Source organism: Lipotes vexillifer, unplaced genomic scaffold (genome assembly GCF_000442215.2).
Source record: "Lipotes vexillifer unplaced genomic scaffold, Lipotes_vexillifer_v1.1 scaffold629, whole genome shotgun sequence".
Lineage (NCBI taxonomy): Eukaryota > Metazoa > Chordata > Mammalia > Artiodactyla > Lipotidae > Lipotes > Lipotes vexillifer.
This window is the reverse complement of record NW_006774188.1, coordinates 1,050,497-1,064,100: the sequence shown is the minus strand read 5'-3', so window position 1 is coordinate 1,064,100 and position 13,604 is coordinate 1,050,497. Positions and strand designations below refer to the sequence as shown.

The following is a 13,604-nucleotide window of genomic DNA, read 5'->3' as shown; positions in this document are numbered from 1 at the left end:
CCCTACACTCTGCAGTTCCCAGTTAATACTGTATAAGAAATAGCTTCTGGCTAAAGGAACTGGAAATAGATGATATTTCTTGTAGAGTATTAATCCCCTGTGCTATTATGCAATTCTGCACAGTTGGAACACCTTCAGAGCAAAGGCAAAAGAAAAGGAAAAAAAAAAAATAACAGAGCTTCCTCTCACCCAAGCTTTTACACTTTAGCCAGAGAGATAGGTCTTCTCACTGGGCTCTAGTGCTTGCACCATCACAATCGCAGTAGTACAGCTCTGTAACTGGAATTAGCCCCCTTAAGGGTTATTGACTCAAGTTCTGACTTCAGTCCGCAGTTTGCCTGCTATTGTTTATGTTCAGAGTTCTCAGGTAGTCACTCTTTGATTTTTTGTTCTCAGTAAGTAGGAGACAGAGCCATAGGTAAGGTTCTACTATGTTGGTCAACACCAACAGAAAAAGAGCTCTATTTTAAAAATCAGATCCCTGAGTTTATATCCTAGCATTTACTAGCATTTACTATCTATGTGACCTTGGGAAATTTACTCAGCTAGGTTTAGCACTTCCAGTCCCAGTAGCTAATTGAACTGCCCACAGTAATTCAGCATATAAGCTCCCCAAATCTGTAATTTATGCCCCACTCACTTTTTAAAGAGATCAAATACTTTTTTTTCTAAGCATCATTGACAGTAATAGAGCAACCACTGTGGTTACACGTTGAGACATAATTTATCCTGGTTTTATTCTCAGTCATTAACTTGATTTGTGATCTCTACGTAGTTTTTTAGTGCCTTCACATAGCTCATGGAAATGTTATGAGGTCCTATATAGATTAACTCACTAAGAAAAACTATCATATGAATATCTAAATTCATAAAAAGAAAAAGTGATAAGGAGTTTTTAATTTTATAAAGAGATTTACCATCGTAATACTCCATAACGTATCTTTCAATTGTGTTTTAAATATTCAGCTTATTTTTTTGTTACATGGAATTTTCCATAATATCTATCTTATGAAATAGAAGATGAAGTCTCTAGTTAGCTTTTAATATATGAAGTAGGACTAATCTTTTTTTCTTACAGTTTGCCCTACTATCTACCATTATTACCAATTTGATCTCAGCTTCATCTAGTCAGTAACTGAACATAAACACTCAAACACATGCACTGCTATTGGGGAGGCGTAAACTTTTTCCATTCAGTGACAAAAATGGTTTCATGCTAATATTGTTTAAAAGTATTTTAAGGAAAAAAATACTGGATTTAAATTTTTATATCAGTGAATTAAATTATCCCTAGTATTATTTAATACATGTTAAAACAACATGGATCATTTAAAATAATAATTGACAATAACAGTATTGCCATCTTGAAGTGCTTCTATTTTTTAACCTAAAACCAAATATACTTAGCTTATAAAAGGCTGTAGAAGGGAGCTGGGCAGAAGACAATAGAGAGGAAGTACCAGTAATCCACTTCTTGACCTAGACAACAGTTGGACTAACAGAATCTGATATAACAATTTTGGATATCTAGAGCGTATTTGAAGGCTTTCAGCTTCCAGGGGTAGGTTTAGTTGGTAAACTGTGGTTAATTTTAGTCAATTTCAGCCCAAAATAATTGTAACTATACACTCCCCAATCCCTCAACCCCATGGCAGGCAGCCACACTAACATGCTTGTGGGAGCCAGAGTGGGCAATTAGGATGTTGTCGTTCAGATATCAGGAATCTAGGTTCTATTTGTGGATTATTGCTTTGATTATAGGGGTACAGACAAAGGCAGGTGGCCGCTGTTGTAACCCCCACCAACTGAAGTGACTTCAAAGGGAATTAAAGGGATAGTGCCTTTTTTTTCCCTTACAATTTTCTCTTTTACCCTTTTTGGGAGCCAGACATTTAAGGATTAGGACACTCAAGAGCAATACATACATAAGGGAATTTAAATAGCCATTGCACATGCCCAAAGAGGAATGCAGGCTCAGAAAAGACCTGAGTTGGCCTTAGGTTTACACCTCAGACTGATCCCAACACAGAGACACTCTACAACAATCAAAGATATAGCAAACCCTGCAGGGAGGGGGAGAATGTGATTTCCAGAATTACCACATCACAAGATTCAGATACCCAGTTTTAACAATAACAGCACAACACAAGATATAGAAAGAAACAGAGAAGTGTGGCCCATTAAAAGAAAGAAAAAAAAATTGACAGAAAAGACCAACTAGGTTGACCAGATGGTAAACTTACTAGACAGAGATTTTTAAAACAATTGTCTTAAAGATGCTCAAATTACTAAAGATGTGAACAAAATCAGGAAAATGATATGAGTAAAATGTAAACATAAGTAACAAGATAAAAAAAGGCAAAAAGAAATACTGGAGTTGAAAAATACAACTGAAATAAAAATGTCACTAAAGGGATTCAGAACCAGTTTCAGTAAAAGGAATCAGTGAACTTCAAGATAGGGCTATTGAAATTATCAAGTCTGAGGAGCAGAAAGAAAAAAAATTGAATAAAAGTGAATAGAGCCTAAGAGACCTGTGGAACACCATTAAGTTCTTGGTCTAACACCATTAGACCATGCTTTGTGAAAATCCCAGAAGGAGAAGAAAGAGAGGAAGCGGCAGAGGATTATTTGAAGAAATAATGGCTGAAAACTTCCCAAATTTCATGGAAGATATAAATCTGCAAATCCAAGATAAATAACAAACTCCAGGGGCTTCCCTGGTGGCGCAGGGGTTGAGAGTCCGCCTGCCAGTGCAGGGGACACACGTTCGTGCCCCGGTCCGGGAAGATCCCACATGCCATGGAGCGGCTGGGCCCGTGAGCCATGGCTGCTGAGCCTGCACGTCCGGAGCCTGTGCTCCGCAACGGGAGAGGCCACAACAGTGAGAGGCCTGCATACCGCAAAAAAAAAAAAACCAAAACAATCAAACTCCAAATAGGATAAGCTGAAAGAAGCCCATATAATAATCAATCTGTCAGAAGACAAAATCAGAGAATATTGAAAGCAGCAAGAGCAAAGACCCTCATCATATATAAGAGATTCTCAAAAGATTATAAGTTGATTTCTCATCAGAAACATTGGACGCCAGAAGCAGGTATGGAAGTGAAACATTCAAAGTAATGAAAGGAGAATACTGTCAACCAAGAATTCTATAACTGGCAAGCCTGTCCCTCAAAAATGAAGGAGAGGGCTTCCCTGGTGGCACAGCAGTTAACAATCCACCTGCCAATGCAGGGGACACGGGTTCAAGCCCTGGTCTGGGAAGATCCCACATGCCCACGAGCAACTGGGTCTGTGTGCCACAACTACTGAACCTGCACTCTATAGCCCATGAGCCACAACTGCTGAGCCTGCATGCCACAACTACTGAAGCCCACAAACCTAGAGCCTGTGCTCTGCAACAAGAGAAGCCACCACAGTGAGAAACCCATGCACCGCAACAAAGAATAGCTGCTGCTCGCTGCAACTGGAGAAGGCCCACGTGCAGCAATGAAGACCCAACACAGCCAAAACTATAAATAAATAAATCATTTTTTTTTTAATGAAGGAAAAATTAAGACATCCCTGGATAAACAAAAGCTGAGCAAGTTCATTACTATTACACTCAACTACCAAATAAGCTAACAGGAGTTCTTCAGGTTGAAATAAAAGGACACTGTACAATAACTGAAAGCCTTGAGAGGAAATAAAAGATCTCCAATAAAGGTATACAAATGGAAAAGTATAAAAACTAGTATTATTGAAATTTTGGTTTATAATTCCACTTTTTATTTTCTTTATTTAAATTTTTGCAATGTAAATGCATAAGAAAATTATTAGTCAGTGTTTTGGAGCACACTGTATAAAGATGTAATTTGTGACAACAATAACTGAAAGGGAATGAGATGGAGCAGTTTAGGAGGAGGGTTTTTATATGCTATTGAAGTTAAGCTGGTATACATGCAAATTATACTGTTAAATTTTAGAATGTTAAGTGCAATTTCTGTGGTGACTACAAAGAAAATAGCTATAAATTATACACGAAAAGAAATGAGAAGGGAATTAAGATATTTCACTAAAAAAATCAACTAAACTCAAAAAGAGACACTAATATGGGATATGAGGAACAAAAAAAGCTATAAGGCATATAGAAAACAGTTAACAAAATGGCAAAAGTAAGTTCCACCTTATCAGTAATTACTTTAAATGTAAATGGATTAAGCTCTCCCGTGAAATAATACAGACTGGCACAGTGGTTAGAAAAGCATAATCTGATGACATACTGTGAACAAGACTCTTGGTTTAGATCCAAAGACACAAATATATTGAAATCTAAAGGATGGAAAAAGATATTCATGCAAATATTAACCAAAAGAGCTGGTTGACTATATGACTATCAGACTAAATAGACTTTAAATTTTAAAAGGTTAAATATCCTAAATCAAATATCCTAAATCAAAAAAGGTTACAAGAGACAAAGATATTTATATAGTAATAAAAGTTTCAATTGAATAGGAAGATATAACAATGATAAGCATTTATATACTTAATAACAGACAAATAACAAAAATAGATGATGATGGAATTGAAGGAAGAAATAGATGGTTCTGGGCTTCCCTGGAGGTGCAGTGGTTAAGAATCTGCCTGCCAATGCAGGGGACATGGGTTGGAGCCCCGGTCTGTGAAGATCCCACATGCCACAGAGCAGCCAAGCCCGTGTGTCACAGCTACTGAACCTGCGCTCTAAAGCCCATAAGCCACCACTGCTGAAGCCCTCGCACCTAGAGCCCATGGTCCGCAACAAGAGAAGCCATGGCAATGAGAAGCCTGTGCACCGCAATGAAGAGTTTCTGCTGCTCACCGCAACTAGAGAAAGCCCGCACACAGCAACGAAGACCCAATGCAGCCAAAAATAAATAAATAAATTTATTAAAGAAAAGAAATAGATAGTTCTTCAATAGTAGTTGGAGACTTCAATATCCTACTTTCAGTAGTGGATAGAAAAGCCAAACAGAAGATAAGTAAGGAGATATGAGTTGAGAAACACAATAAATCAGCTATCTCCAACAGGCATATAAAGAACATACCACCCAACAACAGTAGAATATACATTCTTCTGAAGTTCCCATGTGACATTTCCTATAATAAATCATATGTTATTCTGCAAAATAAGTCTCAATAGATTTAAACAGGTAAATGTCATCTGAAGTATATTCTCTGACCACAAAACAATGAAGTTAGAAATCAATAACATCAGGGACTTCCCTGGCAGTCCAGTGATTAAGACTCCACACTTGCACTGCAGGTTCAATCCCTGGTCAGGGAACTAAGATCCCACATGCCATGCAATGTGGCCAAAAAAAACCCAAAACAATAACATCAGGAAAATCCACAAATATGTGGAAATTAAACTAGTACACTCTTAAACAACCAACTGGTCAAAGAAGAAATCATGAGGGGAATTAGAATATATGTACAAATTTAAATGAAAACACAGACTACCAGAATTTCAGTGATTGATCAGAGAAAAGTGCTAAGAGGGAAAGTTATAGCTGTAAATGCTTACATTGAAAAGGAAAGATCTCAAAAACAACCAGCTAACATTACAGCTTAAGGAACTAGAAAAAGAGTAATAAACCAAAGCCAAGACTAGCAGAAGGAAAAAATAATAAAGATTAAAGCAGTGTTAAATAAAAGAGAAAGTGGAAAAACAATAGAGAAAATCAACTAAACCAAACATTGGTGCTTCAGAAAGATCAACAGAATTGAAAACTTTTAGCTATATTGACTAAGAAAAAAAAGAGATATGACTCAAGTTAATAAACTTGGAAGCAAAAGAATGGATTACTACCAATTCTACAGAAACAAAAAGGACTATAAGAGAGTACTATAAACGATTGTATGTGTATGTCTAACCTAGATAAAATGGACCAATTCCTACAAACACAAAACCTGCCCAGATGAATCACATAAAAGTAGAAAATTCAAGTAGATCTGTAACTAATAAGAAGATTTATTCAGTAATCAAAAACCTACCTACAAATCAAACGCCTGTACCAGATGACTTCCCTGGAGAATTCTACCAAACATTTAAAGAAAAACAGACACCAGTCCTTCTTAAACTCTTCCCAAAAACTGAAGAGAAGGGAACACTTCCTAACTAATTCTGTGAAGCCAACATTGCCTGCAGATCAAAGACAAAGAGCTGCGAGAAAAGAGAACTACAGACCAATATCCTTTAGGAACATTGATGCAAAAAAATCTTCAACAAAATACAACCAAATTCAGCATATCAAAAAGATTATACACCATTATCAAGAGGGATTTATTCATAGAATGCAAGGGTAACAACATACAAAGCAGTCAATGTGATAAACTACAGTAGCCGAATAAAGGAAAAAAATATCTTCTCAATTGATGCAGAAAAGTCATTTGACAGAATTCAGCATGTTTTCATGTAAATGACCCTCAACAAGCTGGGAATAGAAGGAAACTATCTTTAAATAAATAAATAAACAAACAAGCACAGAGCTAATGTCATGCTCAGTGTTGAAAGACAAAGCTTTTCCTCTAAAACAGGAACAAGTCCAGGTTGCCTCCTTTTGCCACTGTCATTAAACATACTGCTGGAAGTTGTAACCAAAGCATTAGGCAAGAAAATGAAATAAAAGATATCCAAACTGGGAAAGGATAAGGAAATTTGTTTCTGTTTGACATGATCTTATAAGTAGAAAACCCTAAAGATTCCACTCCCCCCAAAAAAAAGAAATCTAGTAGGACTAATAAATGTATTCAGCACAGTTGAAGATATATAATTAACATGCAAAAATCAGTTGTGTTTCTATACACTAACAGTGAACAATGCAAAAGAAATTATGAAAACAATTCCATTTACAATAGCATCAAAAAAATAAAATACTGTGTAATTAACTTGATCAAGGAAGTGAAACACTTGTACACTAAAAACTATAAAACTTTTCTGAAAGAAATTAAAGAAGGCATAAATAAATGGAAATACACTCAAGTTTATGGATTGGAAGACTTAATATTGTTAAGATATTAATATTGCCCAAGGCAGTCTACAGATTTAATTCAATCCCTATCAAAGCACAGCAATATTGTTTTGCAGAAATAAAAAAATCTATTCTAAAGGGACCCTAAATAGCCAAAACAATCTTGAAAAAACCTCAGCAAAAATTGGAGGACCCACACTCCCTGATACCAAACTTACTACAAAGCTACAATAATCTAAATAGTAGTAGTGGGAAAAAAAAAAAAACAGTGGTAGTGGCATTAAGTCTGACTTCTAGTCCAATGAAATAAAACAGAAAAAAACAGAAGTAAGCCTTTGCATATAGGGTCAAATGATTTTTAAGAAGGGTGCCAAGAGGAAGAAACAGTCTTCAGAAAGAAATGGTATAATGGAAAAATTGGATATCCACATGCAAAAGAAATTGGACACTTACACCGTATGCTAAAATTAACTCAAAATAGATCAAGACCTAAATATGAGAGCTAAAATTATAAAATTCATGGAAGAAAACGTTGGGGAAAAGCTTCATGACATTAGATTTGGTAGCATTTTATTGAATATGACACTAAGTGTACAGGCAACAAAAGGAGAACTAGATAAACTGGATTTCATCAACATTAAAATCTTTGTGCCTCAAAGGACACTATCAACAAAGTAAAATGGCAACCACCAAATGGGAGAAAATATTTGCAAATCATATACCTGGTAAATGTTTAATATCCAGAATATATGAAGAACTTCAACCCAGAAGCAAAAGCAACCCAGTTTTAAAATGGGCATGTTTATCTAAGCAATGGACAGAAGTAAATTTTCTCTGGAAGAATTCTACTTCAACCTAGATCTCAAAGATTTCTCACAGATAAAGTTCTAATGAAATTAGCAGGTCACACATACAGAATAAAAGTTGACCAAAAAACATAAGAATCAAGGCATTCTAAGGAATGAGAGACTACAGTTGGATCCTGAAAGACTTAAAATCCTGGTATTATCAAAAGAATAAAAATAAATAAATGTAATATATTTAGAGAACTAAAAAAGAAGCTTGAAAATTATATGTGAGGAACAAATAGTTTGAAAAAGAACTAAATATGCATTTAGTTATGTAAAATATAATAATGAAAGTTTAAAAACTTAATAGATGTATTAGATTGCAGATTATGTAGAATTGAAGAGAGAATTGGGGAACCAAATAAAACTATTTGAAGAAATTATCCAGAATGCAGCTCAGATTGACAGAAACATAAAAATGAATGAAAAGTTAAGCATGGAAGATAGAGTTAGAAAATATAAAATATACATAGAGTTCAGAAGGAGATAATAGAGAATGAAGGAAAGGAAATGGTTGAAATATAATACCAAAAGTAATCTCAAAATCTTGAAAGACATCAATCTGCAGATTTGGGAATCCAAACATATATTTAGCAGGATGAATAAAAAGGAATCTTTGGGCTTCCCTTGTGGCGCAGTGGTTGAGAGTCCACCTGCCGATGCAGGGGACGGGGGTTTGTGCCCCAGTCCGGGAAGATCCCACGTGCCACGGAGCGGCTGGGCCCGTGAGCCATGACCACTGAGCCTGCGCATCCGGAGCCTGTGCTCCACAACAGGAGAGGCCACAACAGTGAGAGGCCCGTGTACGGCAAAAAAAAAAAAAAAAAAGGAATCTTTACCTATGCACATGGTAGTAACCCTGTAAAATATCACAGAAAAATAGATACTAAAAATTTCCAGGAAAATGAATTTTATGGTATGTAAATTATACTTCAATAAAGTTTTAAAAAGTGGAATTTTCTATATCTTGACATTATAAATTTGATTCTTTCTCATTGTGGTAAGCAGTAAATGATATGTCATTATTTACCTGTATATTTCATTTCTTAATAGCAATATTAAACATATTACATGTGTTTTTTGACTATTTATAGTTCCTCATTTGTTAGTTGAATATTCACATCCTTTATCAATTTTTAGTTTGGTATGTTTCCTTATTGATTTTATGAGTTCTTTTAATATGTTAAGATTTTAAACTTCACTTGTAATTTTTTTCTAATTAGTCATGCATACATTTTATTTATAGTATTTTGTCAAACATAAATTTCAGTTTTATGAAGATAAATCTTTAAAAAGAAAATTGGGGAGACAGAAAATACAGAGTACCTAAATTTAGACAACAATTTGACTAATTGCTAACCTCTCAATAACAATAATTAAAAAGAAGATACTGGAATAAACCTCTCAATAACAATAATTAAAAAGGAGATACTGGAATAGTACCTTCAATGTGCTGAAAGAAAATATGTTAACCATGAATTTCACAACCAGAAAAGCTGGCATTCAATTATGAGGGAGGAAAAAAAATGTCATTTTCCTACTAAGGCAAATGGGCAGATTTTATCACCAAAAGAATTTCACTTCAAAGATTTGAAGGATATTCTGGCACAAGAAAAATTATCTCAGCTGAAGAGTGAGGATTCAAGAAGGAAAAGGGAACAATGGTTAATGTCTGCTTTATGGATGAAAAAAAGACACTGGAACTAATTCTTGAAAACAACAACATTGGGACTTCCCTGGTGGTCCAGTGGTAAAGAATCCACCTTGCAGTTCAGGGAATGTGGGTAAGATCCCTGGTGGAGGAACTAGGATCCCACATGCCCCGGGGCAACAAAGCCCACGTGCAACAACTACTGAGCTTGTGCACCGCAACTAGAGCCCACATGCTGCAAACTACAGAGCCCATGCACCCTGGAGCCTGCGTGCCACAACTAGAGAAGAGAAAACCCACACGCCACAACTAGAGAGAAGCCCACACACCACAACGAAGAGCCCACACATTGCGACAAAAGATCCCGCATGCTTCAACAAAGATCCTGTGTGCCACAACTGAGACCCGACACAGCCAAAAATGAAAGGAAGGAAGGAAGGAAGGAGGGAGGGAGGGAGGGAGGGAGGGAGTCAAAGAAAAGAAAAGAATGTCACTGATGATTATAGATGCAAAAATTCTCAACTAAATAGCAAGCCAAACTCAACAGGACATTGAAAGAATTATATATCACGACCAAGTGGGAATTATCCCTGGGATGCAAGGATGGTTCAACATATTTAAATCAATAAATGTAATATGCCACATTAATAAATGAAAGATTAAAATAATAAAAAAAGGGAAAAAAGAAAAGAAAAGAATAACATGTAAATTGGGTTGATATGATTACAGTTAAATATTCTAAAAGTTCTGTGATTTTTCTAGGAGATTAAAGATACTGATTAATTTTTTAAAGTTAATGTACATACTAAAATTGTTAGGGTAATCACTAAAAGAATGAATATAACTTTCAAAAACAAAGGGAAGAAATGAAATGAAAACAATCAAAATAAGGCACTGAAAGGAGGGAGAAAATAAAAAGAAACAAAAAGGCAAGACAAGTAGAAAGTATATAAAATGTTTTTTTTTTCACTAAAGCATTTAAAATACAGGCAGACCATCAGAACATCTCCCCAGATAATAATTTCTCAGTAGAACACCACTTGGTTTTTTATATTCAAATTTTATAAATGTGTACCTCTTAGTATACCTTTGGCTGATATTTACATATAAAAATATTTACATCTACAAAATTCAGTACATTTTTTTAAAATTGGTTATTAATTAAAACTTTTTAAAGATAATTGTAGACTGACATGCAAATGTAGGAAACAGTACATAGAAATCCCATGTTAAACACAAGTTTCTCCTAGTGGTAACACCTTGTAAAACTGTAGCATAAAATTATAATCAGGATATTGACATTGATATAGTCAAGATACAGAATGATTTTATCCCCACAAAGATCCCTCCTGTTGCCTTTTATTTCCACAGCCAACTATCTCCCACTCAGCCTTCTTTTTCTAACCTTTGGCAACCACTAATCTGTTTTGCGTTTCTGTATTTTGCCATTTCAAGAATTTATATATTTAGAATCATACAGTATGTAACTTTTGGGGTTGGCTTTTTACACTCAGCATAATTCCCTAGAGATTCAACCCAGTTGTTACATGGATCAATACTTTGTTCTTTTTTATTGCTGAATAGTGTTCCCTGGAATGGTTGTACCAGTTTTTTCCACCATTGAAAGGCATCTGGGTCTTTACCAATTTAGGGCTGTTATGAAGAAAGTTGCTATGAACGTTTATGTACAGGTTTTCATGAACATGTATAGAATTATTCCTTATTATCAGCATCCCCCTCCAGAGTGGTACCTTTGTTAACAATTGATGAAGCTACATTGATGTATCGTAGTCACCAAAAGTCTACAGTTTACATTAAGATTTACTCTTTTGTGGTGTACATTCTGTGCATTGGGGCAAATGTATAATGACATGTAGCCATCTTTACGATATCATACAGAGTATTTTCACTGTCTTAAAAATGCTTTATGCTCTACCTATTCATCCCTCCCTCCTTGTCAAACCCTGGCAACCACTGATCTTTTCACTATGTCCATAGTTTTGCCTTTTCTGAAATGTCATATAGTTGGAATCATGTAGTATGTAGCCTTTCCAGATTGGCTTTTTTTCACTTAGTAGTATGAATTTAAAGTTCCTCCATGTTTTTTCATGGCTTGATAGCCCTTTTCTTTTTAGCACTGAAAATATTCCATTGCCTTGATGTACCACCATTTATTTATCCATTCACCTACTGAAGAACATCTTGGTTGCTTCCAAGTTTTAGCAGTTATGAATAAAGTTGCTATAAACATCTGCGTGCAGGTTTTTGTGTGGACATAAGCTTTCAACTCCTTTGGGTAAATATTAAGAAGCAAAATTACTAAATTGTATGGTAAGAATATGTTTCATTTTCTAAGGAGCTGTCAAACTGTCTCCCAAAGTGACTATACCATTTTGCATTCCTACCAGCAACAAATGAAAATTCCTGTTGCACTACATTCTTGCCAGAATCTTGCAACACATTCTTGGTGTTACAGTGTTATGAGTTTTGGCTGTCTAATAGGTGTGTAGTGGTATCTCATTATTGTTTTAATTTTCATTTCCCAGATAACGTGATGTTGAGCTCCCTTTCATGTGCTTACTTGCCATCTATATATCTTCTTTGGTGAGGTGTCTGTTAAGGTCTTTGACCCATTTTTTAATTGGGTTGTTTTCTTATTGTTGCATTTTAAGAATTATTTGTTTATTTTGATTAATATTCCCCTAACGGTTGTGTTTCTTCTAATATTTTCTCCCAGTCTATGGCTTTTCTTCTCATTTTGTGAACATTGTCTTTCGTAGAGCAGAAGTTTTTAGTTTTAATGAGGTCCAGCTTATAAATTATTTCTTGTGTGGATTATGCCCTTGGTGTTACATCTAAAAAGTCATTGCACCTACTCCTATGTCATCTTCTAGGAGTTTTATAGTTTTTGTGTTTAACATTTTGTGCTGTGACCCACATTGAGTTAATTTTTACAAAGAGGTAAAGTTTCTGTCTAGATTCATTTTTTGCTTGTGGATGGATGTCCAGTTGTTCTAGTACCATATGTTGAAAAGCCTAATTTTTTGCTCCATTGTCAAAGATCAGTTGACTATATTTGTGTTGGTTTCTTTCTGGGCTCTCTATTCTGTTCCATTCATCTGTTTATCTGTTCTTTTGTCAATACCACAGTCTTGATTACTGTGGCTTTATAATAAGTCTCCAAGTCAGTTAGTATCAGTTCTCCAACTTCGTTCTCCTTCAGGATTGTGTTGGCTGCTTGGGGTCTTTTGTCTCTCCGTAAAAACTTTATTTTTTTAAATTAATTTCTTAATTTATGTATTTATTTATTTTTGGCTGCGTTGGGTCTTCATTGCTGCACGCAGGCTTTCTCTAGTTGCAGCAAGCAGGGGCTACTCTTTGTTGCAGTGTGCGGGCTTCTCGTTGTGGTGGCTTCTCTTGTTGTGGAGCACGGGCTCTAGGCATGTGGGCTTCAGTAGTTGTGGCTCGCGGGCTCTAGAGCGCAGGCTCAGTAGTTGTGGTGCACGGGCTTAGTTGCTCCGTGGCATGTGGGATCTTCCCAGACCAGGACTTGAACCTGTGTCCCCTACATTGGCAGGCAGATTCTTAACCACTGAGCCACCAGGGAAGTCCCCTCCATGTAAACTTCAGAATCAGTTTGCTGATATCCATAGAATGACTTGTGTGAATTTTGATTTAGGTTGCATGAAATCTGTAGATCAAGTCAGGAAGAACTGAGATCCTGACAATATTCAGTTTTCCTGTCCATGAACATGGAATATCTGTCCATTTATATAGTTCTTCTTTGGTTCATTTATTTATTCCATTCAAGGTTTTGTGGTTTTCCTCATGTAGAACTTGTACCTATTTTGTTAGATATATCCCTAAGTATTTCATTATGGGGAGTGCTAATGTAAATGGTATTATGTTTTTAATTTCAAGTTTCTATTGTTTGTTGCTAGCATTCAGGAAAGCAATTGGCTTTTGTGTATTTACTTTGTATCCTGCAGCCTTGCTATAATCACTTATTAGTTCCAGAAGTGTTATTTAATCTGCAAGAATTTGGGGATTTTTCAGTTATTTTCTTGTTATTGAACAAGTTTAATTTCTAGTTTAATTCCATTGTGGTCT

General features: G+C 35.6%; 1 protein-coding gene across 3 annotated transcripts in view; it reads left to right on the top strand.

The window, feature by feature from the left end:
- Nucleotides 1-13,604, top strand: part of GPHN (gephyrin) — a 618,338-nt gene that overhangs the window by 311,108 nt on the left and 293,626 nt on the right. The gene's annotated exons all lie outside the window — the stretch shown is intronic.